We start from the raw sequence: 26,488 nt of genomic DNA on the forward strand, positions 1-26,488 counted from the left end.
GGGCGCTGGGGGCCGGAGCAAGTCCGCTTGGCTGGGGCGCGGTGCCCCAGAGAGGCGCGGACGCTTGGCGCCCTGGAGCTGCGGGGTGCGCGCGGGGCATCTCCGGCAACTCACCGCCGTAGGCGCGTGTTAAACCTGGCCGAAAGTTCAGGACTCTCGGCGCTCCGAGTCCGCCTGGCAACTTGCGCGCTGCGGGGCGGAAGGCTCTGCAGACCGGTTGGCGTCTCTGACCGCAGCTGCCCTTGGAGGAGCCCCCGCCGCACCTGTCAGGTTCCTGAGAGCTCTTCGAGGACTTTAGCCTAAAATATTGGACGCCTCTCAGAGCTTTGGGGCCCCTGGATGGCTTGACTCGATTACATGTGATGAGTGACCCTTCACTGAGATGATTCAAGTTGGAGATACAGTTTTTACAAACTTATGAATTGGGTTTAGGAAGATGATTTAATGATATGAGAAAAGTTCGTTGTATTTTTTAACGGAAACTCAGGCTGCAAAATCATATAGAAATTTTGATTCAGCTGTGAAAATAAATACATAAAGCCTTTTTTTTTTTAATGGAGAGAAACGTACCAAAACATTTACAGAAACTATCGTGATAGAATTATGGATTTTTGCTTTCTTTGTAATTTTCTGATTTCCCAGGTGTTCTATATTGAGCATGTAAGTATTTTATAATAAGGAAAACGTTATTTTAAAACTCAGTGCTTTCCGAATTAGGGCTTAAAACTTTTTAATGCTAGAGTACTAGCTCCAAAATTAACTACAAATTAATAATAGTATTCTCTTGGTTTTCTGATTGGCTGCCATGACCTTCAAGCCAAGATTTTCCTTGGGTAAGCAGATAGGATTCCTATGTGTAAGCGTAGATCTAAAATTACACTGGAACCATTTCTTTTTTTTTTTTTCTTTTAAGATTTTATTTATTTGAGAGAATGAGTTGGGAGAGGGACAGAGGGAGAAGCAAACTCCCCACTGAGCAGGGAACCCCACGCAGGGCTCAGTCCCAGGACCCCAAGATCATGACCTGAGCCAAAGGCAGACGCTCAACCCACTGAGCTGCTCAGGTGCCCCAGAACCATGTCTTATATATAAAAGGAGTGACTGCCACTTTGGAGGGATGGGTAGAACACATCCAAACTACTTTGATAATTCAGTCCAGTGAAAGATCTAAAGGCTGTCCTCATAACCTCCCACCCCCAATAAAGAGTATTCTCTATAATATATATATAAAAGTTATTCTTTGGTAGCGATCTAAGGATATCAAAGCACTTATCCCACTAAGTGATTGTATGCACTTTTCTGTATTCATTACTCTAATTGTTTTTGTCTGCCTCTGTTACCAAAATGTAAGCACCACCAGAACAGGGAGCATACCTGTTTTTATCCCTGCTAATGACCCAGATCTTTCAGTGTCTGGTATATAGTGATTTCTCAGTAAATATTTGTTCAGTGAATAAATGTGTCTATCTATGGACTTTTTAAAAATCACTTTATTGGGAAGATTAATACAAATAAAGAAAAGTGCACAGAATGTAAACCAGTGAATTATCACAAAGCAAACACAACGAAAACCGCACCTCCCCAAAGAAATGAATATTCAAGAGCTCCCTGAAAACTCCTCTTGTACCCACTCCCAATTACTAACATTTTCTTTTCCCCAAATCAACCATAATCCTGACTTCTTACATCGTGGTTTAGTTTAACTTCATATAGATGGAATCTTACAGCTTGTATTCTTTTACTCAGATTTATGCTTGTGAAATTCATCTGTGTTTTTGCACATAGCTATTTTGGTGCATAGCACAAGGTAGGGGTCAAATTCCATTTTTTGGGGGGGGATATCTGCTTATCCCAGCACAATTTATTGGAAAGTCTCTTCTTTACTGATTGCTCTGTAATGGAACAAGGGTCCCTACATGCCTGGATCTGTTTATGGGCCCTCTCTTCTGTCCCACTGGCATCTTTGTCTGTCTTGGTACCAGTACCACATTGTCTTAATGAAAATAGCTTTATAATAAGTCTTCATTTTTAGTAATGCAAGTACTATCACTTTGTTCAGCAGATTCTTGGCTCTTCTTGACCCTTTCCGTGTCCATATAATCTTGAGAATCAGCTTGTCAGTTTCCATAAACTGGGATTTTGATTAGGATTGCATTGCATCTCTAGATCATTTTGAAAATACTTAGCATATTTGTAATATTCCAGTTCATGAGCGTAGCATATCCCTCCATTTATTTAGGTCTTCTTTAATTTCTCTCAGTAAGATTTTATACTTCTCTTCCTAAAGGTCTTATTCATATTTTGCTAGATTGACTTCAAGGTATTTGGGGGGGTTTTTTGTGCTATTGTAAATTATACCTTTTTAAACATTTATTTTCTTGTTTGTTGCTATTATAGTATAATTAATTTTGTACATTATTTTTGAATAAACCAACTTTGTTAAACTTATAAATTCTAATAATTTATCTGTGAATTATTTAGGATTTTCTACATAGTCAACTATATCATCCAGGAGAGTTTTATTTCTTCCTTTCTAATCTTTATATGTATTTCTTTTTCTTGCCCTATTGCATTGGCTAGGACCTTCAGTACAAAAGGATGAAACAGTAGGGGGAGTCATTGTTTTGTGGGTTACGTTGTGTTCCCCAACAAGATATATGTTGAAGTCCTAAGCCCCAGAGTCTGTGAATGTGACTGTAGTTGGAAATAAGGTCTTTGCAGATGTAATGAGTTACGATGATGTCATACTGGAGTAGGGTATGACTGTGACTGGTGTTCTCATAAAAAGAGGTGAGATAAAGGCATACACAGAGAAAATCACCGTGTGAAGGCAGAGACAGAAATTGGAGTGATGCATCTAATGCCAAGGATCATTGGCAACCACCAGAAGCTAGGAAGAAGCAAGGAAAGATCCACCCCTAAGGCCATCAGAGAGAATGGGGCCCTGCCAATGCCTTGATTTCAGACTTGTAGCCTCCAGAATTTGAGACAATAAATTTCTGTTTTGAGCTGTCCAGTTTGTGGTACTTTGTTATAGCAGCCCTAGGCAACAAGTAAACATGTCTTGGTCCCAATTCCAGGGAGAAAGCTTTCAATATTTCACCATTAAGTCTGATATTTGCTGAGGTTCTTTTGGGAATGGATATCATTTTTCAGCTTATGAAAATTCCTTTCTAGTCCTAGTTTGTTAGGAGTTTTGGTGATGAATTTGATCAACGTCTTCTATTGAAGTCAACTGAAATAATGTTTCCCCTCAGACTGTGAATGTGGTGAATTGCATTGATTTTTAAATCTTAACCCAGTGTTGCATTCTGGAATATGCCCGACATGTTATTGGCCTTTTTATATATGGCTAGATATGGTGTGCTTATTATTATTATTTTTTTAACAAACTTACTGAAAACCGGGAAAAAAACGCATTTCTCCTGAGGTTTGGGGAAAAAACAATGGGTAAAGTGGCTCTAGCTTTCTAGTTGATATCAAGCTCGTCTTTAACATTCCATTTTTATGTTAATGGATAAGTTTGCAATTCTTATTTTCAGGATATCTGCGTCTATTCATAAGTCAGACCAGCCTGAAATTTTCTTTTCTTGAAATTTCCTGCCAGTTCTTATATCAGGGTTATTCTGGACCTCTTAACAGGAGTTGGCAAATGGTAGTTGTCCTTCCTGTGCTCTGAGTGAGTTTGGGCAAGATTGACTTCATTTCTTTCTTGAACGTTTCTTAGAATCCCCCACAGCCTGGAGTTTTCTGTATTTCAAAGCTTTAATTATAGGTTTAATTTTTTTTAAAATAGTTGAAGGATTAAATTTTCTATTGTTCCATCAGTGTTTACATGGATATTTTGAGGAAAATTTCTCTATTTCATTTATATTTTAAAATTTGCATTGTGTAAAGTTGTTTAATACATCTTTTTATAATCTTATAGGGCTGGAAGACTTACAGTCATGTCTTCTGTTTCATTCCTGACATTGTTTATTTCTTTTTCTTTGAACAGCTTCACCAAGGGAGCTGGTAATTATATTTATTTTCATTTCATTAGCTATGCTCTTAAATGTATTATTTCCTTCCTTCCATTTTCTTTTGAGCTTAATTTACTGTTACTTTTTTTCTGTCTCCTTGAGATGGACTCTTTTCTCTTTCTTTCTTTCTTTTTTTTTTTTTTTACTCAGTAATATGGATTTATATCTCCTCTGTGTCTTTTCATGGCTTGATAACTCATTTTTTTTATTGCTGAGTAATACTCCATTGTATGCTGTTTCACTGTTTGTCCATTCACCCAAGCAAAGGAAATCTCTTTGTTGCTTCCAAGTTTTTGACAGTTATGAATAAAGCTGCTATAAACATCTGTGTGCAAGTTTTCGTGTGGACATAAGTTTTCAACTCCTTTGGGTAAATACCTAGGAGGTAATTACTGGATCATATGGTGAGAATATGTTCAATTTTGATTGAAACTGACAGACTGTCTTCCAAAGTGGCTGCACCAATTTGCATTCACCCCTTGACATAAATAACAACTCCTGTTGTTTCACATCCTTGGCAGCATTTGGTGTTGTCAGTGTTTTGGATTTTAGCCATTCTAATAGGTGTGTGGCGGTAGTATTTTAGCTTTTAATGTTGTGTAAGCCAAATTCTCTCTCTTTTTTTTAAAGATTTTATTTATTTATTTGATAGAGAGAGACAGTGAGAGCAGGAACACAAGCAGGGGGAGTGGGAGAGGGAGAAGCAGGCTTCCCGCGGAGAAGGGAGCCTGATGCAGGGCTCTATCCCAGGACCCTGGGATCATGACCTGAGCCGAAGGCAGACGCTTAACGACTGAGCCACCTAGGCACCCCCCAAATTCTCTTTTTTAAATCCATGAAGATCACAACATCTCCAAGGAGAAAGAATCCTGAAAAGTAAGACACAAAGAAGTTAGGTTTTTTAAAATTTATTTAAACTAAACAAAAAATAAAAGTTTACTCATTTGTCCCCCAACCCCAACTACCAAGTCTGTTCTCTGGATCTAGGAACTTAATTTTTTTAAATATATTTTTTTTAATTTCCACATGTAAGAGAGATCATACAGTATGTGTCTTTCTCTGACTTATTTCACTTAGTTCATCGGGTTTTTTTATCCTTTCTTCTTCTGTATTCTTCTGTGTGCCATTATAATGATAAAGTTTCCCTTATTAAGCCCAGCTTTAAATGCTTCCCACAAGTTTTGATATGTAGTATTTTCTTTAAAGATTTATTTATTTTTAGAGAGAGAGTACGCAAGCAGGGGAGGGGCAGAGGGAGAGAGAGAATCTCAAGCGGACTCCCTGCTTAGCGTGGATCCCAAAGGCATGGGACTCGCTCTCTTGACCTGAGATCATGACCTGAGCTGAAACCGGGAGTCGAATGCTCAACCGACTGAGCCACGCAGGTGCCCCTGATATATATTTTCATTATTATTCCCAGTTAAAATTTTACTTTTTAAAACCCATGTGTTATTTAAAAGTATAGTAGTTTATTTCCAAAATATCACTTTAAAAAATCTTTTTGTTAGTGATTCCCAGCTTAGCTCTATTCTTTTAAAATGTGTAGACACTTGCTTAAGGATGTAGGACCTGATCATATTTTTGCAAACTGTTTACTGTGTATTCAGTGTATTATTCTACCCTTGTTAGATTCTCTATTCTCTATCTGTCCGTTGGATCAAATTTGTCAATCCTCGATTTTATATCTCTCTCTTTACTGACTTTTTATCTACTCGTTATGGGTTACTGAGACAAGTATATTAAAATCTCTCATTATGACTGTAGATTATCTATTTCTCCTTATAGTTCTGCAAGTTTTTTCTTTATGTATTTGTTCTGTATATGTTTTAAGGCAACTTTATTGAGTGCCAACAAATCTAACACTATCTTTTGATGAATTGAATTTTTTGTCATTTTGAAGTGTCATTCTTGACTCCCAGTAATGCTTTTTGCCTTAAAATCTAACACTACTGTAACTCACCATCCTTCTTTTGGTTACTGAATTCATGGTGTGTCTTCTTTGATGATTGTACTCTCAGTGCTTCTTTCCTTCTGTTTTCATATATCTCTGGTAAATAGCATAATTTTTAAAATACAGTTTGGTTATCTTTATCTTAAATAGAATGTAACCTGTTTACATTTAATGTATTCCCTTATATATTTGGATTTAAGTCTAACATCCTAATGCTTCCTTTTTCTTAGTGCCCTGTTTTATGTTCCTCTCTCCCACTTCCTTTACCTTATCCTGATTTGATGGGAAAGATTTTAATATTCTGTATTCTTTCTCTACCAATGTAGTAGTTACACATTCCTTTTAATACTCTTTCAGCAGCTATAGTAACAATTAAAACATACATTCTTGATTTTCCAAAGCCTAATATTTACCTGTTACTTTTACTCTCCTTTAACTAATGTGAAACCTCAGCACCCTTTTCCTCCATTTGTCCTCTCTGGAATTTTACAAAATTTTTGTCATGCATTTTATTATTTTATTCATATCCCCATAGCACATAATCACTATTGCCTAGTAAAGTCACATATACTTAGATTTATGCACAAATTTACATAATCATTACTCTTCATTACTTCCTGTATTTCTGACTTCACACATGTGGCCATTTTCCTTCTGCCTAAAGAACTCCATCTGGTATTTCCTTAAGTACTAGTCTGCTGGTGAGAAGTTATTTTTTGTCTAAAAATATCATTCTTTTTTTATTACCTTTTTTAGATTTCATTTATTTGAGAGAGAGAAAGAGAGAGTGAGCATGAATGGGGGGAGGGCCAAAGGGAGAGGGAGAAGCGGACTCCCCGCTGAGCAGGGGGCCTGATGCAGGGCTCCATCCCAGGACCCTGAGATCATGACCTGAGCCAAAGGCAGACATTTAACTGATGGAGCCACCCAGGCGCCCCTGAAAATGTCATTCTTAAAGGATTTTTTTGTCCAGTATAAAACTGCTTTTTTCAGGGGCGCCCGGGTGGCTCAGACGGTTAAGCGTCTGCCTTCGGCTCAGGTCATAATCCCAGGGTCCTGGGAACGAGCCCCGCATCGGGCTCCCTGCTCCACGGGAGGCGTGCTTCTCCCTCTCCCACTCTCCCTACTTGTATTCCCTCTCGCTGTCTCTCTCTCTGTGTCAAATAAATAAAATCCTAAAAAATAAAAATAAACAAAACTGCTTTTTTCAGAAATATGAATATGTCATTTCTTTTGACTTACAACCTCCATTATTTCTAATGAGAAATCTGCCATTATTCTGTTACTCCTTTAAAAATAATTGGGGTTTCTTTTTTAAAATTTCATTTTTAAGTAATCTCTACACCCAGTGTGGTGCTCAAACTCATAACCCCAAGGTCAAGAGGTGGACTATCTGCTGACTGAGCCAGCCAGCCCCACATCTGTCTTTTTTTAATCTTGGTGATATTAGTACTTTTCTCTCTATATTTGTTTTTTTAAGCACTTTTACTAGAATTTGCTTAGGTGTAGATTTCTTTTTATTTATCCTGCCTGGGATTCATAGGGCTTCTTAACTCTTATGACTTGATGTCTTTCACCAATTTTGGAAAATTTTGTCATTAACTCTTCAAAACTCACTTATAATTAATCTCACTACCTAATACAGTTTTCATTTGTGTACCTTCCTTTAGAGTCTCTGTCACTTGTTTCAAAAAGCATTTGAAGCAATTATAGTGTAAATTGTACAATTAAAATTATAAAATATAAAATTAATATTAAATCTATGCAAATATATTGCATGTATGAATTATGAGAGGAATTGGCTAATCTTTTGGCAGTTATCTTCTGTACTATCCAAATAAACCATGGAGGTGTAATCCTGTTATATAACTCACCACTTTTGTTGTTCTGGTTTTCATTCATTACCAAGAAGGACTGCCTGTGTTCCATTTATTAATGATTTATGAGTACCAGAGAGTACGGTTTTGTCATTCCATCCTAGTATATAAGAAGCGAATTTTAGATTTCTGCTACTTTTAAAATAAATGTGGCTCTCAAAGCTACATTTCAGTGTCTTTCAAAACCCTTTATTTTTTGTGCACTGTGTTAATTTTTTCCTCATTTATATGAATAACATCTTAGTTGAGTCAGACATTACTTTCCCCTCAAACTACAACAATACTGGCACAATACCTTTGTTAAATTCAGTTCATGCTTAGCAAATAAATGCCTGAGGCTTTTGTCAATGACTAGCTTATGTGAAGGGTGAGTTTTTGCCTTGACCTTTCTTTCAAGGGTTATGATGAGGAAAGGAAGGAGCAGTCACCTTCGCTCATAAGGAGGCAGTAGGGTCTACTGGCTGGAGCTCAGGAATGGGGTGCAATTACTGGGACTTTCCTATTGTTCTTGTCTTCATGTGCATAGCATATTTTTCTGGAACTAGTCATTTACCCAGGAGTTTTCCCCTTCATGGACTGCCTTGCCAAACTTACAGGGACAGAGTCTCCAAGAAATTAAAAAGTCATCTTGCTTTTATTTGCCGCCCTGAACAAAACTGACCAACGCTCTTTTTTTTTTTTTTAGTTTTTATTTAAATTCCAATTAATGTACAGTATAATATTAATTTCAGGTGTACAATATAGTGATTCAACACTTCATACATCACATGCCCTCCTTTCATCCCCATCTCCTATTTCACCCACCCCTCCACCCACCTCCTTGCTGCTGACCAACACTCTTAATGACAGGTGTGTCCCCCTTCTCTCCCTCTCTGAGCTCCTTCACCAACCAGAGAAGAAGGGATACCACTGACATTTGTTGGCACTTACTCGTGGTAGGCCCTGGGGTACAAAGGCGAAGATGCACAGATGCATGGTTCCTGCCCTCAAGGAGCTTCAGGTAGGATGTGGACATGGAAAGGGCTTAAACGATGTAAAGTCACATTTGTTGCGTGTCAGTCAATGGGCCAGAGGGTATGAGGTGGGACATTCTGCCCTGTGAGAAAGATTGCAGAAGGGAAGTCTAACAGTCACTCAGTTCCTACTGTGTACAAGGCACCTTGGACACACTACCCTTTTTAAGCCTGTGAGGTAGATACTGTTAGATAAAACCGAGGAACTGAACTGGACCTGAAACTTCAACAGTCCTCCTTCTGTGAATTTCAAGTGTGAGGGGGACCTCACAAATCTCTAACTGAAAGTCAGTGGTCAAAAGTGGTTAGTATAGGGGACATGGAAGCCTAGTTGGCTTTGAGTATGAGAACTGGGAAGCCATGAGAAGTGGCGAGCCAATGAATATAGTGCTTGCCACTTAGAGTGACATCAGAGATTGATTAAATATTGATTATATTCCAAAAATTAGGGAGAGTCCTTTTATGCGAGGGCACTACAATCAACTTGGATGATTCCTACTTCGTGCTGCATTGATGTGAGTGCTGGATGGGTCTACCTTGACGGTTCAGGCAACCTTTTGCAAAATTCTTCAGAGACCATCTGTTATTTGATTGATCTGTAGATTTGTGTTCTCTCCTGTTCTCTATTGTTTACTCTTCACCAAGGCTGCCAACTTTTAAACAGTCCTGGTATAAATGTGTGTTCCTAAACCTTTGTTGATAGATGTGTTTTATGCAACAGTTATGAAGTCCATTAACACCGAGCACTAAAACACAGAAAGAAACCAAAGAGATTTATAAGCATACGGAATGCCCTCACCAGATCCAGTTGAAATAATAAATCTAAAGTCAAGGGGACATTTATGAATTTACCATGAGCGTATTTATCTACTTCAAAACATGTTCTGTGGAACTGAATCATACTATATATGAGACTTAATTTAAAAGGTAAAACACAAATTAAATCATTTACTGGTAAAGACTTATTGTGTTTAAGGAAACCACACAGTTGTAGAAGAGAAATCCCACTTTAATACAGCTACGTCAGTTGCATTCCTGGAGATAGAAATTGCCTGAATGATTTTTCTTTTTTTTTTTTTAAAGATTTTATTTATTTATTTGACAGAGAGAGACAGCGAGAGCAGGAACACAAGCAGGGGGAGTGGGAGAGGGAGAAGCAGGCTTCCCGCTGAGCAGGGAGCCCGATGTGGGGCTCGATCCCAGGACCCCGGGATCACGACCCAAGCCGAAGGCAGACGCTCAACGACTGAGCTACCCAGGTGCCCCTGAATGATTTTTCTTTAAAAACTGGAAATTTGGGAAAGCTCAAACAATTGTATTTTTAAGAGGCATGGAAAGACCCCCAGCCCGACTGTTTAACAAAAACACCCAATCCCTGGTAGCAGCAGTAGTCTAGAGGGCAATTTTTCCTTGGCTGCTGTCTGAGATATAATTGGTGTCCTCAGACACATCCCCCACCCCCACCAAAAAAAAAAAAAAAAAAAAAAAAAGAAGTTGGCAAAGTGAAAATGGCGGCATCTACCTCCTCGTTAAAACATCAGATTGACAAAATCCATGTACTCCTCTGTTTCAAAAAGTTCCAGCTCTTTTAAACATTGGCATTCTTATCATTTTCTGTGCTCAGTGCTGGCCACTGGCTAACAACATCTGTGTGGATTTCTCCTCCAGTATCTTTCCTCCATCAGTTGATAAGCCAGTCACTCCAAGGATTTCTGGTCAAGAGCGCTGATCAAGAAAGCAAGCCGATAGTACATATTTGAAATTGTTACAGAAAATGTTCCTTCTCCTCTTGCTCTGTTTGTTTGTTTGTTTGTTTGTTTGCGCCTATTCAAAGGTAGGTCTGAAGGGCAGAGAGCTTTCAGGTTGATGAGGCCTGGGTACCAGAGTGGCAGTTTAATGTGCTTTCCTGGGAGAGAAAAGACACTGATATTGTAAATCTAGCCTGTATTCACTGTCGTAGGGCTAATCCGTGGCCATAAAATTAGAGTCAAAGAGAAGATAAACTGCAGGCCACTGTTTTCATGTCAATCCAAACAAACACGCTAATGCATTATTTTAGGAGTGAAAACAAAATTCTTTAATTACTCCTTAAATATGGGGCTCTCAGTATGGGCCTACTCTAACAAACAATTTTGAGCAAATTAATTTTTCTTGTATGTAAAAAAGAATTTTTTTAACAATAAAAAAGATTATTACACTTCAGGAAAATGAAGGGGAAAAAGATTTTTCAAAATCCCAATTCCCCCCAGTATAAACACTGTTAATATATTGGTGTTTTTCCTTTCAGGCTTTTGGTTCCTCTGCTCATCTAACTTTGCCTTTTATTTTATTTTATTTTTTTCAATGAATTCAGTTAACATAATGTCCCGGGATGTCCTTAAACAGTATTGTCTCTTCTGAAATACAAAAAAAAAAAGTTGTTCAAAAGACAAGATTTTCAAATCTTGTCAACACCGCACAGTAGTTTCCAAATGTAGCAACTGAAAATGGAACTGGAACAGGGAGCAGGGAGCAGGAAAAAGAATCTGGGCCTAAGCAGGAAGGCTCTGGAGCTCCGCCCGCCTCTCAGGTGAGCCCTCTGAGTCCCCACCTGCTCGCAGGGCCCCACCAGCCCCTGGCAGCCTCACGTGCCTCCGCGGTGCCCCCCACCAGCCAGCGAGCCAGGCCCAAGGAGGAATGTGGCCGGGGGCGGGGGGGGGGGCGCTGGCAGAAATGCCCTGCCCCTTCTGCCTGGCTCCTAGGGTCTTCTGTATCACAACAGGGGCGCCTTTCATCTCGCGCCTGCGATCTAACAGATAAGCGTGCGAGGTCTGGGCCAGGACATCAGTCAGTGCTGGGCTGGCTCTGCTACCGCAGGGCCACGCGTCGCCCCCTCCACAGCTGCTCTGAGCCCCTGGCCACCCCTGCAGACGCCGTCCCAGCAGCTGGGGCCACAGTCGGACTGCCTGCCCGCGTCAGCCCCGATGAAAGTGTTGAAATCGGGGAGAAGGAGGCTTTTTACCTCTCTTTCTACCAAGGGCACATCGGAAGCTGTTGGGATTGATTCTGCAGAGCCTCTCAGGTTTCCGTTCACTGAGGGAACGTGCCAGAGAAACTTGGACACTATGGGACGTTTTCAATAACAGGACCCAATAAAGTGCCTCAAGGCTTGATGTAGGTGCTGGAATTCCGGACTCTGGTGGCTTGAAGGGGCTTTTTTCCAATGACGTTCTTCTTAGGAGTGGATGACTTCTAAGCCTAGTTCCAAAGAAACCAAGGAGGTTGTTAATTCCATCCTCAGCGGTCACTAAGATTCCTGCCTTCCACGGCAGTTATTACAAAATTCGCATTTCAAGTCTTCTGAACTCCCTGACAACCAGTGGGAAATTAGTAATCATAATGAGGGGTGTGTTTGCCTTGGTAGGAAGACGGTGGCATGTCTGTATTGTCACTGAATGCTGAATTCTATCAGTTCTGATTTACCCACGTGTGGCGGATCATTTAATGACAATGAATCCTAAAATCCCAGCTCCCATCTCGGGACCTAATGTCACTCTGCTGCTCATCTCCTCCAGGGATGGGGTCCATTTCTCCATCTCTTGAAGCCGGGCTAGCCTTGTTTGCTTTGTCCAGGGGAATGTGGGGGAAGTGAGGTGGTCCCCGAGGCTTGGGGCTCAAGTGGCCTTGCACTTATGCCCTCCCGTCTGGGGGCACTGAGAGACACTGCCCCAGGACACTGAGCGGCCACGTGGGGCGGAATCAGGCACCACCACCAGCACCAAGGGCCGGCCCGGGTTGGGGGGCGGAGCCAGCGGAGACTGTCAGCCCCGCCCCCAGCGCGGGCACGCAGCCTATGCGCAAGCGCGGGGCAGACTGGCGGAGGGGCTGCGCGCAAGTGTAAGACCGTGGTGAGTTGTTCTTGCTTACGGACGCTAAGTTTTGGGGGCTGATTTGTCCTGCAGCAATCGATAACAGCTACACTCTGTCACAATCTTGGATCTGTGATTATCATATAGGAGCTGATTTGCTTCAAAGAATCCCATGCAATTCCTGTGCAATCTTCCATTATTCCTCATGCAGAGTGACAGACTCTGTGTAAGGAAACCTGTTCACTTTCTTTTTTTTTTTTAAGATTTTATTTATTTATTTGAAAGAGAGCGAGAACACGGGCAGTGAGAGGAACAGGGGGAGAGGCAGACTTCCCGCTGATCAGGGAGCTCCATCCCAGGACCCCAGGCTCATGACCCCCAGCCAAAGGCAGATGCTTAACCGACAGCCACCCAGGCGCCCCTGTTCACTTCCTTACTAAAAGAATACTCCAGCCTTCCCAGGTTAAGTAGTAAGGAGAGAATCTCATATAGGAAGGGCTGTTCCGGTTCTCTGGTAGCAGTATCACCACCCTGGCATGGATACAGTCCCTTCTCCAGGGGAAATTGGACACCAACCTCCGTGCCCCTCCCCCCCAACACGCAACACTCCCCCCCCCCCCCCCCCGCCAAGGTCAAGCAGCTAATAAGGAATCAAGCCCAGCCGACTGGCTCCCAAATCTGCAGGTCAACAACTATACTCCACTGCCGCAAAGGGTCCTCCTGTACCCTGGCTCCTATATGCGGCGCTCTCGGCTATCTTGGGAGCCCTGGGGTGCGCACAACCCTCTCTAGTGAGTTTCCTGCCGTACTAGCTCCTGATCTATTCCGCAGCCTGCCTGCCCGGCCAGACACTGCCCTCCACCGCCTAGGAGCACCCCTCTTGGGATAGCCCAGGCCCCAGGGTGGGAGCGTCTTCATCCCAGCTGAGTAATCTTGGGAATTCCTGTTCCCTTCAGGGCGTGCCAGATAATGTGAATGCCTCACTCTCTACCTTGCTAACGTCCCTCTCTCGGTTTTCCTTGTGGTGCTCTGAAGGCTGGAATGCTGAAACTACATTCCCCAAGACTTCCTTGTGGCTAGTGTCCACGTGTGACCTAGCTTTCACCAACAAGACATGCCTTTTAGCATTAGAGGCAGAAATGACAAATGTGAGTGGTGGTCCCTGCAGGGAGAGCTCAGATCTGGCAAGCACCATGAGTAAGACTCCTGGATTTCTTGGTTCAGCTGTGCTGGAAATTTTGGAATCTGTCCCTGGTGTCCAGGGTGTGGCAGATGGCAGTGGTGAGGAGGTTTCACTAGAACAGTCCAGTAGAGTGGTTGGCCATTCCTCCTGGCTGCTTTGAAACTGGCTGAGTCACCAGCAAGCCCAGTACTCTAACCTTTCCAGAAATTCTATAAACTACTTTATACCTTGTAATAAGCTCCTCTCTGCTTAAACTACGTGAATTCTGTTGCCTGCAATCAAAAGGCCTGACCAATATAAGGTTATATGGCACCCCCAACCATAGGAATGTGCCCTACAAACAAAGCACATTGGAATGCAGTAGCCCAGCATCCATATAAGTAGCTGCAAGGCCATTTCCTTTTAATTCCAATCTCCACCTGCCAGCCCCACTGTAATGGTGGAAATTCAGAGGTCATACTGAGGAGAAAAGGACGGGGGTCACAAAACCTGATCCAAATAGCAAATGTTGGGTTGGGGATAGGCTGAGGCAACAGTGAAGTCAAACTCACAGAGACCTCGGGTTTTAGCAAAAATGAGCAAGAGAATGCACATCTGAAGAGCAAGATCAAGTTGGTTGGAGAAGTAAAGCCAGGATACCAGGTCTACATCAAGTTTCATGGGCAGCACTTGGCTGAGTCAGGAGCCCTTTATGAAGAATCCTAGCCTCCTACCACAGGCTTGCATGTACTAATCTTAGTGGCACAAGATATAGGATACATCTTAAAATATAATTAGTGACCTTTTTCCCTGTGGCATGAGGGAATGAGGAAATGATATCTCCTGCGAGACATCAGAGATTTTTTTTTTTTTTAGAGATTATTCTTTGGATGAATGAAGGAAATTTCATACTGAATAAGCTAACATCAGATGGTGAATATATTTTGGTTTAAGATGTAAAATGAATCAGAAGTAATTTGGCTCAGTCAGCCAGAGTATCATCAAAAAATGTTTTCATTTCAAGTATTACTTTAGTTCATCTTTGTAAGATCAAGTATAGTCCCTGAGAAGAAACAAAAGCAAACCCAAGTGAAGTTATTGCTTCCGAGGAGGCAAACCATGTCCAGAGGAACTGTGAAGAACCGGTCCTTCCTCTTATTGACAGGTGGGAGGCTTTCAGAGGGGAGGAAGCCTTACGGGGCAAGGGAGGGTAGTGCTGCAAAACACGGCTTGCTTGTCTAAGTGGCACTCTGAGCCCCGACTCAATCTCCATGGCATCCACCTTGGGACAAGCCCAGGCAGCTAACCAGCAGAGAAGGATCTCTACATCATGCCTGGCATTGGCTTCACCTGTCTGAAGGGAACATGTCATTCCCTAGGGCATCTTCTTTAGCCTCTTTGCCCACAGCAATGCAGTGAGTACAGTGGGGTCGTTTTTCTTTTCTTTTCTTTTCTTTTCTTTTCTTTTCTTTTCTTTTCTTTTTTTTAAGATTTTATTCATTTATTTGAGAGAGAGAGAGAATGAGAGACAGAGAGCAAGAGAGGGAAGAGGGTCAGAGGGAGAAGCAGACTCCCCGCCGAGCAGGGAGCCCGATGCGGGACTCGATTCTGGGACTCCAGGATCATGACCTGAGCCCAAGGCAGTCGCTCCACAACTGAGCCACCCAGGTGCCCCTCTTTTTTTTTTTTTTAAGATTGATTTATTTATTTGAGAGAGAAAGAGAAAGAGTCCTCGAGTGGAGGAAGGGGCAGAGGGAGAGGGAGAGAGCGTCCCAAGGAGACTCCCTGCTGAGGGCAGAGTCCGACGTGGGGCTCGCTCCCACGACCCCGAGATCATGACCCGAACTGAAATCAGGAGTCTGACGCATAACCGACTAAGCTGCCCAGGCACCCCACCAGGGGTTTTGTTTTTTCTTAAGTTTTGAGTATTAAGAACAATCTATTTGACTGAAGTTTTTTCATAAACTCTTTCCTCTTGCCTAAATTCTTCTAGAGATTCCATTTGCCAGGCCCTGTGAAACTGACTTTCTAGCAGGTGTCTTTGCCAAACTTAGGGGGAGACATGAGAGGAAATGCGACCTGTCATAGGAGGTAGCCGTCATGTGGCACTTTAAACACAAATTCCTACTATTTTGATGAACAAGCACTGAAAAAGTCATTGCTCTGACAGACCATCTTCCTCCACTTGTCCTCATGAGGAGACATACGTGCTAACCACAGGGCTATAGATTTCAATATTCTAATATTGACTTTATTTCAATATTGTAATTCAATATTGCAATTTTATAATATTCCAATATTATAATAAGGACTTTTGTTTTTTTAACGTAAAATACATGAAAGGGGACTGATTAGGGTTTGTTTATATCAAATACTCAATAAGGTAACATTGACCAGTTGTCAGGTTTTTTTCTGGAGCTTCCTCTCTCCTTAGTAGTGTAGTTACCATTTAAGGGGGATTTAGTCTACATTTACCTTTTTTTTAGCTAGTCATTTCTGTCTTCCCTGTTGGAAGCTGGAACTTACAACGTCATGTGTAATACATTAAAATTCTTTCTCCTCCTCCTTCCTTTTCAGCCATTGCTTCCTTTTAAAACTCACAACCTCTGGTCCTTCCCTCATGGTTTTCTCTGATATGGTTACTCTAGCTGGTGAAGGTGCTTATTCATACAAGCATCACGGTTATCTTTATCCTATAATCTTGGATTACACACTTTACACAGCACAAATATTTATAATGGACTAGAAAAAAAACGCAGAAGAGCTTTCTAGATGACATGACAGATTGAACACACTTGTCTAATTTTGCTGCCTCCTGAAGCCCTATGAAAACTACAGTAAAGAGATAGATTTAAAATAAAAGATAAACTTTCCAGGGGTGGGGTCGCTACAACAGGAGGCAAGAACATTGTGTAAACTGGAAAACAGATGGACAGGAGGCATCTTAGCAAATGCAGGAAACCAGATTCTCACCCTGGAGCGGGGCGGGCTGAGACGCAACCTCGCTTCTCTGCTCAGTCCTAGAGGCTAGGAATTGGCAGCACAGGGGGCTTCTGGAACCAGAGGGGGAGGGCTGGAATGCAGAGCAAAATCAGGGGGCCTGATGAGTTGTTGTGCAAGTGAGCCACCCCTCGCTGTTGCCCTCTCCATGCTGGGCATCAGCCCCATTCCAGCCTGGCAGAGCCTGGAGATTTAGTCCCTTTAGAAGTCCAGAGGATGTCTGGACTGGGAGATGCTAGGCAGTGCTAAGTGGGAGGGTGGGGAGGGGGGCCACCATTTGAAAACAGCAAAAATAAGCAAATGTTTGTGCACTAAATAATGAATCCTCTTAGCTTTTTCTGCTCTTTAGCTCTCTGAATCCAGGAAGCCAGGCTTTTACCTTCTAGGCAGGAGAGAAAGAAAAGTATCCCAGCTGGAAACTGACGAACCCTAGAGGAAACACCTACACCTGCGGATATCAGGAGTCCCCCCCCCCCCCCACAGTCCAGCCAGATCATTCAACAGCGAAGCTCAACATGGATAAGCCCAAATCAAACATCTCAAAACTTCCAATCAGCTTTCGGGTTCCCCATGTTAAACATAAGCAGACAGCCAAGGATTGCCAAACATCTGCAGGATGTCACTAACCCTGAAGATTGCGTTACTAATAAGATTATTTTTTAAAATAATAATCTTCAATAATGAAAATAAAGTTTTATGAAAAGAAAAAAAAAGATAGAAGCTAAAGGCAACTAAGGAGAAAAGCAACTTGGAGACATTAGAAGCAATGCAGAGAGAAGAGCAGAAGAAAACACACCCCAAATCATGACTATCCTCAGAGAGTTAAGGGAAGGTACTGCATTTAGGGATCAAATGCCAAAGAACAGTTGGCCAAAAGAACAAAAGAGAAAATGAAACAAACAAACAAACAAACAAAAAAACAAAACGAAAACCCAAGTACTTCCAAAGAACAAGGAATCATATTTTGAAACTAAAAGCATAATAACAAAAACGGTAACAGGGTTGGGATTAGAAACATTGAAAAAGAAAGTTAAATAAAATTTCCAGAAAATAGAGGAAAAAAAGATAAATGGAAGCTAAAAGATTAAAGACAATAAAATTAGGTAACTAGTATAGACGTTTCAATAATAGCTTAGAAAAGGAGAGAAAACATAGAAAAAAGAGGGGGGGGTGCCTGGGTGGCTCAGTTGGTTAAGCGACTGCCTTCGGCTCAGGTCATGATCCTGGAGTCCTGGGATCAAGTCCCCTATCAGGCTCCTTGCTCAGCAGGAAGTCTGCTTCTCCCTCTGACCCTCCCCCCTCATGTGCTCTCTCTCTCTCTCTCTCTCTCTCTCAAATAAATAAATAAATAAATAAAAAGAGGGGGGGAAGCATCAAAAAAATTTTTTTTTAAGTTTTGAAAAGTTTCCCAGAACTGAAGAACATACATCTCAACTGAAGGAGCCAGTAGGTATCCGGCATCATGAACCACAGGTGATGCACAACAGAGCATGTCATTTTAAAATGTCAAAATAGGAGGAAGAGTCTACAAGTTTAAAAAAAAAGGCGGGGGGGAAACGAGTCACATAAAAAGGTGCGGAATCAGAATTCACATTTCTCAACTGCATCACGGGAAGCCATAAGGCAATGGAGGAACAACTCCAAATTCTGAAGCGAAGTTATTTCCAGCCTAGAATGCACTGCCAGCCGAAATATCAATCAAGTGTAGAATAAAAACATTTTCAGGTGTGAAAGCTTGAACAATTTTTGCCTTCTGGGCACCCTTTCTCAGGAAGCCCCTGGAGACTGTGCCCTACCAAGGCAAGGGAGTAAATAAGCCATGAAAGAGGAAGACACAGTATGTAGTATGCAGAGCCGGAACACAGGAACACGGTGACAGCAATCCTAGGATAATTGGGCACAGGATGCCAGGATGACAGCTGCACAGCAGGTGAGGAGGGAAACCAGTCCCGACTGGAGCAGCGTGACTCAAGAGATAGACGTAGTCCCTTATGCTCCCCTTCTCTCCTCATGAACCTATTAGAGACTGTGTTCTGCCAAAACAAGGGCATACACCAAAGCATGAGAATCGGGAGACAGGGAATCTAAACCTGGAGATAGGCAAAGGCAGTTCAAGGATGGCAGCCAAGGGAAAGGAGTGTTCTCTAGGATATATCTATCTATCTATATAGATATATATAGGCTTTTTTATATATACACTTGTGTATATATATATATATATATCTATATATATAGTTGAAATTGGTCTCTGAAATGTTTTAAAAGGCTATTGATGGTATAGGAAGAATTAATAAGAAACTAAGCAAAGGCAGTAAGCAAATGAAAAAAATCAAGGCAATTATTAATTTCAGGAAAAGCAAAAAGTATACAACATTGAATATATTTAACCAAAAATTATACTATAATGGTACTGGGAGGATGGGGGTTGTGCGACAGATGGATGGTGATGTAAGAAAACTCAATCCTCAAGTCCCATAAACAGAAAGTCACATGATAATGTCTAAAAGAGAAGAAGGAAAGATAGCATAATTTACATATAGTATTTAGGACTGAAGTGTCATGATGGTTTTAATTTACTTGTTAAAGAATTCATGAGCAATGTGAGTGTCTAATTACAAGGATGTATATATATATATACTTTTTGTAATTTTTCATAATCAAAATTTACGAATAAAACTATATGATATAGAAAAAGTTGTGTAAATGCTGGAAGCAACAACTCAAAGCGGTACTCCCTGAGGACAGAGACCAGAGGTGTGGTGAAGAGGTCAGTTAGGGACCCATGTTTTTTTTGTTTGTTTGTTTTGATTGGTTTGGTTTGGTTTTTGTGAGAAGCCTTTTAGTTGTTACTTTCTGACCTTGTAAACGATGAGCATGCTTCACTTAGATAAAAATAAAAATTTACTTAAAAGTTTGAAGAAAGAAAAGAAAAAAAGGACTCATGGTCCAATTACGTTCTACCACTACCAGTTATATGACTGGGCAAGTCCTTAACTGCCGAAGACCGCAGGGTTCTGAACTGTTCTGTGAAGTTCAACTAGCCCCTACTTCAAGTCAGACCCGCCACTTCTCTCATCAGATACAGCTTGTTTGTTTATTTAAATGTTGTCTTCTTCATTACTTTAAATTTTGTATGTCTAGAGGTCCAAAACTCTTTCCTGATTATCCATTCTCATTGACTAGAAAAATAACTCTCAACAGTGATGACTTTAGCTGTTGGTCACAAAAATTGGCACTTGCACCTGGGTTGATCGTCTTTACCATCAACAAGAAAACCTGGTCTTCCTAGATTCCCAGTCTTTAACGTGGAAAAAAATATGGAGCATGTGGAACAAAAATAGCTCAAATGTAGAACCACTCAGGGAATAATTTGGACTTACATAGTTAAATGAAAAATCTCCAAAGTCATATTCACCAGAATTACATCCAAGAACAACGTTTTATTTAGCAACTAACTGAGATGAATAGCAGCTTCAGTAGCTCTAAGCAAAGGCTCTATTCATCAAATTTAAGGACACAGGCAGAGGAAATTGATTCATTTCTGGACCTGATTGAGTTTCCACAGTTGGATGCATTGGAGGGAGACATGGCCTGAATGCTTCAATTCTCTGGTCATTGCCTGCATGTCATCTGGTCTGGAACGCCCTGCCCTTGCGTCCTCAGGTCTGACCAGTTTCCCCACAAGAGAAGAGACTCTTAGCGCCATACCACTTTTATGACAATCAATGAGATCTTTAAGAAATACTTGTGATCTTTCAATGGAAGCCGAGCCTTCTCTGCGGAGATGCCTGTAGGTGGGAAACTAGAGATGCATGAAATTTTGGAATACCTTATGAAAAGGAAGGCTTAGCTTGGTGCATTGGGCTCCGTTGGTGCTCCAGCAAATGCTTGTTAAATCAGTCAAAGGTCTCATGTTAAACTTACTACATTTGACACAGTTACAAGATTTATTTCTTTTCACCTCCTCCCCCTCATCCTGTGTGTTCTTGGGAACCAGAAGGTCCTTCTCCTATGGCATGTTATCACGGCTACTTCTGTTCTTTTGAGTCACTGAGTCACACTGGCTTTAGAGATGTCTTAACTTATCTCTAGAGTATGAAGGCAGGGACCATGTCTGCTAATTCACCCTTCACAAGGCACCTAGCAGGTGCTGGGAAAATACTTGTTAGAGGAGCAGGCTTGGTTCTGGCTTTGTAGTCTCATCACCCAGGAGGCTTGTTGGATGTCAGGATGCTAGGTTCCTTAGTTAACTCATTAACTTGGGTTTGGAAGCCTTGCCCCTGGAGTCAAAAGACCCTCGGTTTGAACCCCAGCCTGACCTACTAATTATGGGACCTCAGACCATTTCCTTAAACTCTCTGAGCTTCAGTGTCTTCAGCTCTAAAAAGGAAGTGATAACCTTCCCAAGATTTTGATGAGAGTTTAATGAAATTATGTATCTAGGATGGTCTAGGATAGAATCTAGTACATCATAGGTACTCAGTAATGCTAGATCTTTTCTGTTCACAGATCACGTTACTGATCAGTAGAACTTGAAAGTAAGAAGGAGCTGCAAACTTTTTAATAGTTCAAAAAGACCAATAGAATTGTTACATTGACTTATAATATTAACAAAAATGTTAAGCTTTTTAGGGAAATGTATCAACTTACTGTCTCGTGGTAATCTTTCTTGGTACATAGATGTCTCAGATTAATTACAAATGAACTATTCATATATGTAACGTAGTACGTAAAAACTCAAAATTGGGACGCCTGGGTGGCTCAGCCGGTGGAGCATCTGACTCTTGATTTCCGCTCAGGTCATGATCTCAGGGTCGTGAGATCGAGCCCCGCCTCTGGTTCCACCCTCAGCAGAGTCTGCTTGAGATTCTCTCCCCGACCCTCCCCCCCTGTCCCCCACCCACTTGTGTGGATGGGCACGCGCATGCTCTCTCTGTCTCTAAAACAAATAAAATCTTTTTTTTTTAATAAAAACTCAAAATTTATGAAGTATCCTTTGTTTCTTGGAACTCAAAACCTATGAATCCTTGGTTCTTGGAACTTGGATCTTTGGTTATTCAGAACCACCTGTTTTTGGGGCCTGGCTCTCAACTCTGTAATTATAATGGGCTTACAGAATTTGGGGGACTGAGTGTTCAATTTGAGTGTATTTAGTCATAAAGTGAAGCCAATCTGACAGCAATAAGAACACATTCTGGGAAGACAAAGCAAGTATAATTTTGCCTGAAACATAACAACTGCATATGTCTAGTTTTTGTTAGAGGATTTTATTGCAAATCGCTAAATAGTGGATGACGAATCATTTTACCACAGGCTTTTATTATCAGATGGCTGGAATCTTGCAATGGCATGAACTGACTAAGACATTCTAAAGAAAAAGAGAGTTATAGTTGAACAGTCCAGATTATTTGTGAAATCCTCAAAAACCCTCAGCTCTCTTGCATTTTACTATTTAAAATGTTTCAAGAAATTACCAGCGAGAATACTTTGGGAAGATAGTCTAAAGATAAAAAAATCAAAGAAGAGTAACTATTTACCAGCCTCCTGAATACACTATAAAAACCCTAATGATTTCATAAGATAGCACCTGGTTATTTGTTTATTACCAAATTCCAATGGGACTGTTTATGGCATGAGAAAAAAAAAAGCAAAAAGAGGAGGAAGAGTTTTTTGTTTTTTGTTTTTTTTTTAATCTTATTCATTTGAGAGAGAGCGAGAGCATGAGCAGGGGGTAGGGCAGAGCGAGAGGGAGAAACAGACTCCCCACTGAGCATGGAGCCTGGCCCAACATAGGGCTGGATCCCAGGACCCGGAGATCATGACCTGAGCCCAGGGCAGATGCTTAACTGATTGAGCCACCCAGGCGCCCTGAGAGAGAGAGAGCTTTTGATGCCTTGGTAGTATTTCCTGACTTCTCTTATAGGTGGATGATTTTTATGTTGTTTTGTATTTTTAAGTCAAATTTCCCATGATCCTGGTTTGAATTAGACTGAAGCTGGACTGAAATTGGGGGAAGGCTTTTTTTTTTTTACTAACACAGTAAATAAACATTAAGCTGCTGCAACCATGAGATAAATCCTTGTATATGTTTTCTTAAACCAAAGATGTATTTGCTGCCCCCCTCCCATATTTTTATCACTACTCTGTTGATAACATGAAAACCTGCTCTAGGGAAAACTGCAAGGAGCCATGTGTCTTTTGTGCCCGCTGGGCATGTAAAATGACTCACATTTCCATCACCTGTCCCCAAAGAATGTGTGTTGTGTGTTTTATCTTCCCCCACGTAGGGTCAATTCCATGATGAGGTTTGATATCCCAGAGTAAATCTTGAAGGTCTTGCCTAATTATTTGGACAAGAATTGTCTCTCTTAATCCTTTGCTCACAACATATAAAATAATTAAAAATAGAACATTGTGAGTACAATTACTGCAACTTGGATCTTGCAAAAGTAGGAAAGGAAGCTCTCGATTTTCTTACCAAGTGTACATTTTAATGGCTAATACCTCAATAATAATATCTAGCATCTCATAATACTGTTACATGATATTCATATGTCATAAACAATATCTCGTTTTGTTCCTACAATAACCCTATGATGTAGGTGGTACAAATATGATGAGTGTCGCTTTACAGATGAGGAAATCAAAGCTCAAAGGGAATTTAAGTGACGTGCCTGTAGTGAAGTGGCCAGTAGGTAGTGAATCACAACTCAGGCTCTAGTCGTCTTCTCCCTCCTTCTGTATGTCTTTTTCAGCTTTTAAAAAGAATGAGGTGAGGAACACCTGGGTGGCTTAGTCAGTTAAGCGCCTGCCTTCGGCTCAGGTCATAATCCCAGGGTCCTGGGATCGAGTCCTGTGTCAGGCTCCCTGCTCAGCGGGGGGAGTCTGCTTGTCCCTCTCCCACTCCTCCTGCTTGTGCTCTCTCTCTCTCTCTCTGACAATTAAATAAATAAATAAAATCTTTTTAAAAAATGAGGTGAAATTCACGTAGCATGAAATTAACACTTTTAAAGCGTACAATTGTATAGCATTTAGTACATTCATAATATTAATCAATCAGTACCTCTATCTGGTTTCAAAATATTTCATCATCCCCAAAGAAAACTCTGTACCCATTAAGCAGTCATGCCCAGCGTCTTCCAACCACCCATCGACCTTCTGTCTCTATGGGTTTACCCGTTCTGGATATTTCATATAAGTGAAATCATACAGTATGTGACCTCTTGTGTCTGGCTTTCATTGAGCATGTTTTTGAGGTTCAGTCACATTGTACTGCATATCAGTAGTTCATTCTCTTTTAGGGGTGAGTAATGTTCCATGTGATGCTTATATTATAATTTCTTTATTCGTTGATGCATAATTGAATTGTTTCTACTTTCTAGGTTTTTTTTTTTTAAGATTTTATTTATTTATTTTAGAGAGAGTGAGTGAGAGAGAGCCCAAGCAGGGAAAGGGGCAGGCAGAGGGAGAAGCAGACTCCCCTCTGAGCAGGGAGCCCAATGCAGGGCTTGATCCCAGGACTCTGGGACCATGACCTGAGCCGAAGGCAGATGCTTAACTGACTGAGCCACCAGGTGCCCCTCTACTTTTTAGTTTTTGTCAAAGGGCTAAGAACATCTGGACATTTGTTCAAATAATGCTAATTGTTGCTAATGGCTATTTAGATTGTTTCCATTTTTTGACCGTTATGAATAATGCTATAAACATTTGTGTGCAGATTTTTGTGTGGGCATACGTTTTCACTCATGTATATACATAGGAGTAGAAATGCTGGGTCATGTGATCATTCTATGTTTAACTTTTTGAGGAACTGCCAAACTGTATTCTTCAGTCACTGTACCATTTTACATTTCCACCAGAAATGTGGGAAGGTTTGAATCTATCCACATTCTCATTGACACTTGTTACTCTGTGTGTGTGTTTTATTTTTTTTTATTTTTTTAAGATTTTATTTATTTATTTGACAGAGAGAGAGCAGAAGAGCACAGGCAGGGGGAGCAGCAGAGGGAGAGGGAGAAGCGGGGATCCTGATGTGGAGCTTGATCCCAGGACCCTGGGATCATGACCTGAGCCAAAGGCAGACGCTTAACCGACTACGTCACCCATGTGCCCTGTGTGTATATGTTTTAATTATACCTGTCCTAGTGAGTCTGAGTGAGGACCTAGTAGCATCTCATTGTAGTTTTGATTTGCATTTTCCTAATGACTAATAATTTGGAGCATCTTTTCATGTGCCTATTTACCATTTGCATATCTTCTGTGGGGAAATGTTTATCAAGTCCTTTGCCCATTTTTGAATTGGGTTCCTTCTGTATTTCTGTTTTAAGAAGTATTCTGTCTCCCTTAAAATTCCATACTCGCTCCCTTGGAAAACTTACCTTCCCACTCTATCGGTGCATAATTACATAGAGAAAATACAATTGCACATTCCTGAGATATTTTTACGTGTGTATGTTTGTGTTCGGGGCTCTTTGTTACCTGTGCGAAGCGTCTATAGTTCTCCACAGGTAGAACTCATAACCTAAGACTGGAAGGCTGAGATCATTCTTGGGCTTGTGGTTCTCATTCATGGTCATTTGCCAGTCACCAGGGTGCTGTCCTCAGCAACAGCCCCGAGGAACCAGGGCTGAGTGGTATGCTGGATGGCAGCTTTGGGGACGTGGGCTTCGATTTAACTGGAACCAGAAAGAAGAGGAGTCGCCTGGTTTGCTGTCCTGTGTCAGACGATAATGTGACACCTGCTTTGGAGTGAAAGGTAAGGCTGGGGGTAAGTGACAGCTGGGATGGCAGTAAAGAGAGAAAGCCAGATACTCTTCTTAGCAGGCTCTAACAGCCTCTTGGGCCAGAGGGTATGACCACGGTCAGACACTTGCCAGGAGTCACGATCATGTTTATGCTCTTTGTATTTGTGTACCTGTTCCCTTTTGTCTGCCGTGGTGCTGAGTGCAGCTCTTTGTGAACATGCCAGCCTGTCTTAGGTGCGCTGACAGAAGCACAGGCGAAGGTTCTGTGCAGATTAGGGCCACTGTTTTGAAGGGGAGGCTGGGTGCTTTCAGAGCCACGCAAGCTGGTGGCTGCAGTCAAAGAAGGGTGACAAGTGGCCAGAGGGAGAGAGAGGCTGGGGAGCCACACTTCAGGCTGATTTCCTTTGGGGCCCCTTCCTGACACGGCTCTGTGTTTATCCCTCACACGGGTCTGTGTTCTCTTGCAAATGTGACTGGCTGAGACTCAGAGATATTAATTTACAGACTCTTCATGTTCTCCCTTTCACCTCCCTTCTTTTAATCAGATGGTTGGCTCTGGTTCATGATCTCAGGAAAAGGAGGTAACTGGCCACAGCGCAGAAATTCCCTATAAATGACTTATTTCTGTGCTCCCATAGCCCACATATTGGGGGGGGGAGCTTAGAAGATTTTGTATCTGAACACAATGCCTGGGTGAGAGGGGGTGCTTTCCTCTCACCCCCAAACTCGAAAGAAGATTCTCTTGGGCTGACCTGGGGAGGAGGAGAGCTAAGGTGGGTATGTGGACACGAACAGGGAGAGGGGTGGGGGTCCCTGAGCAGACGGGGCAGTGCCCTGCTCTCCGGGAGAGCCTGGATGGCGATGAGGCCCC

This window comes from Eumetopias jubatus, unplaced genomic scaffold (genome assembly GCF_037043125.1).
Source record: "Eumetopias jubatus isolate StellerSeaLion01/CBP00866 unplaced genomic scaffold, mEumJub1_p1.0 scaffold_5, whole genome shotgun sequence".
In the NCBI taxonomy this organism is placed as follows: domain Eukaryota; kingdom Metazoa; phylum Chordata; class Mammalia; order Carnivora; family Otariidae; genus Eumetopias; species Eumetopias jubatus.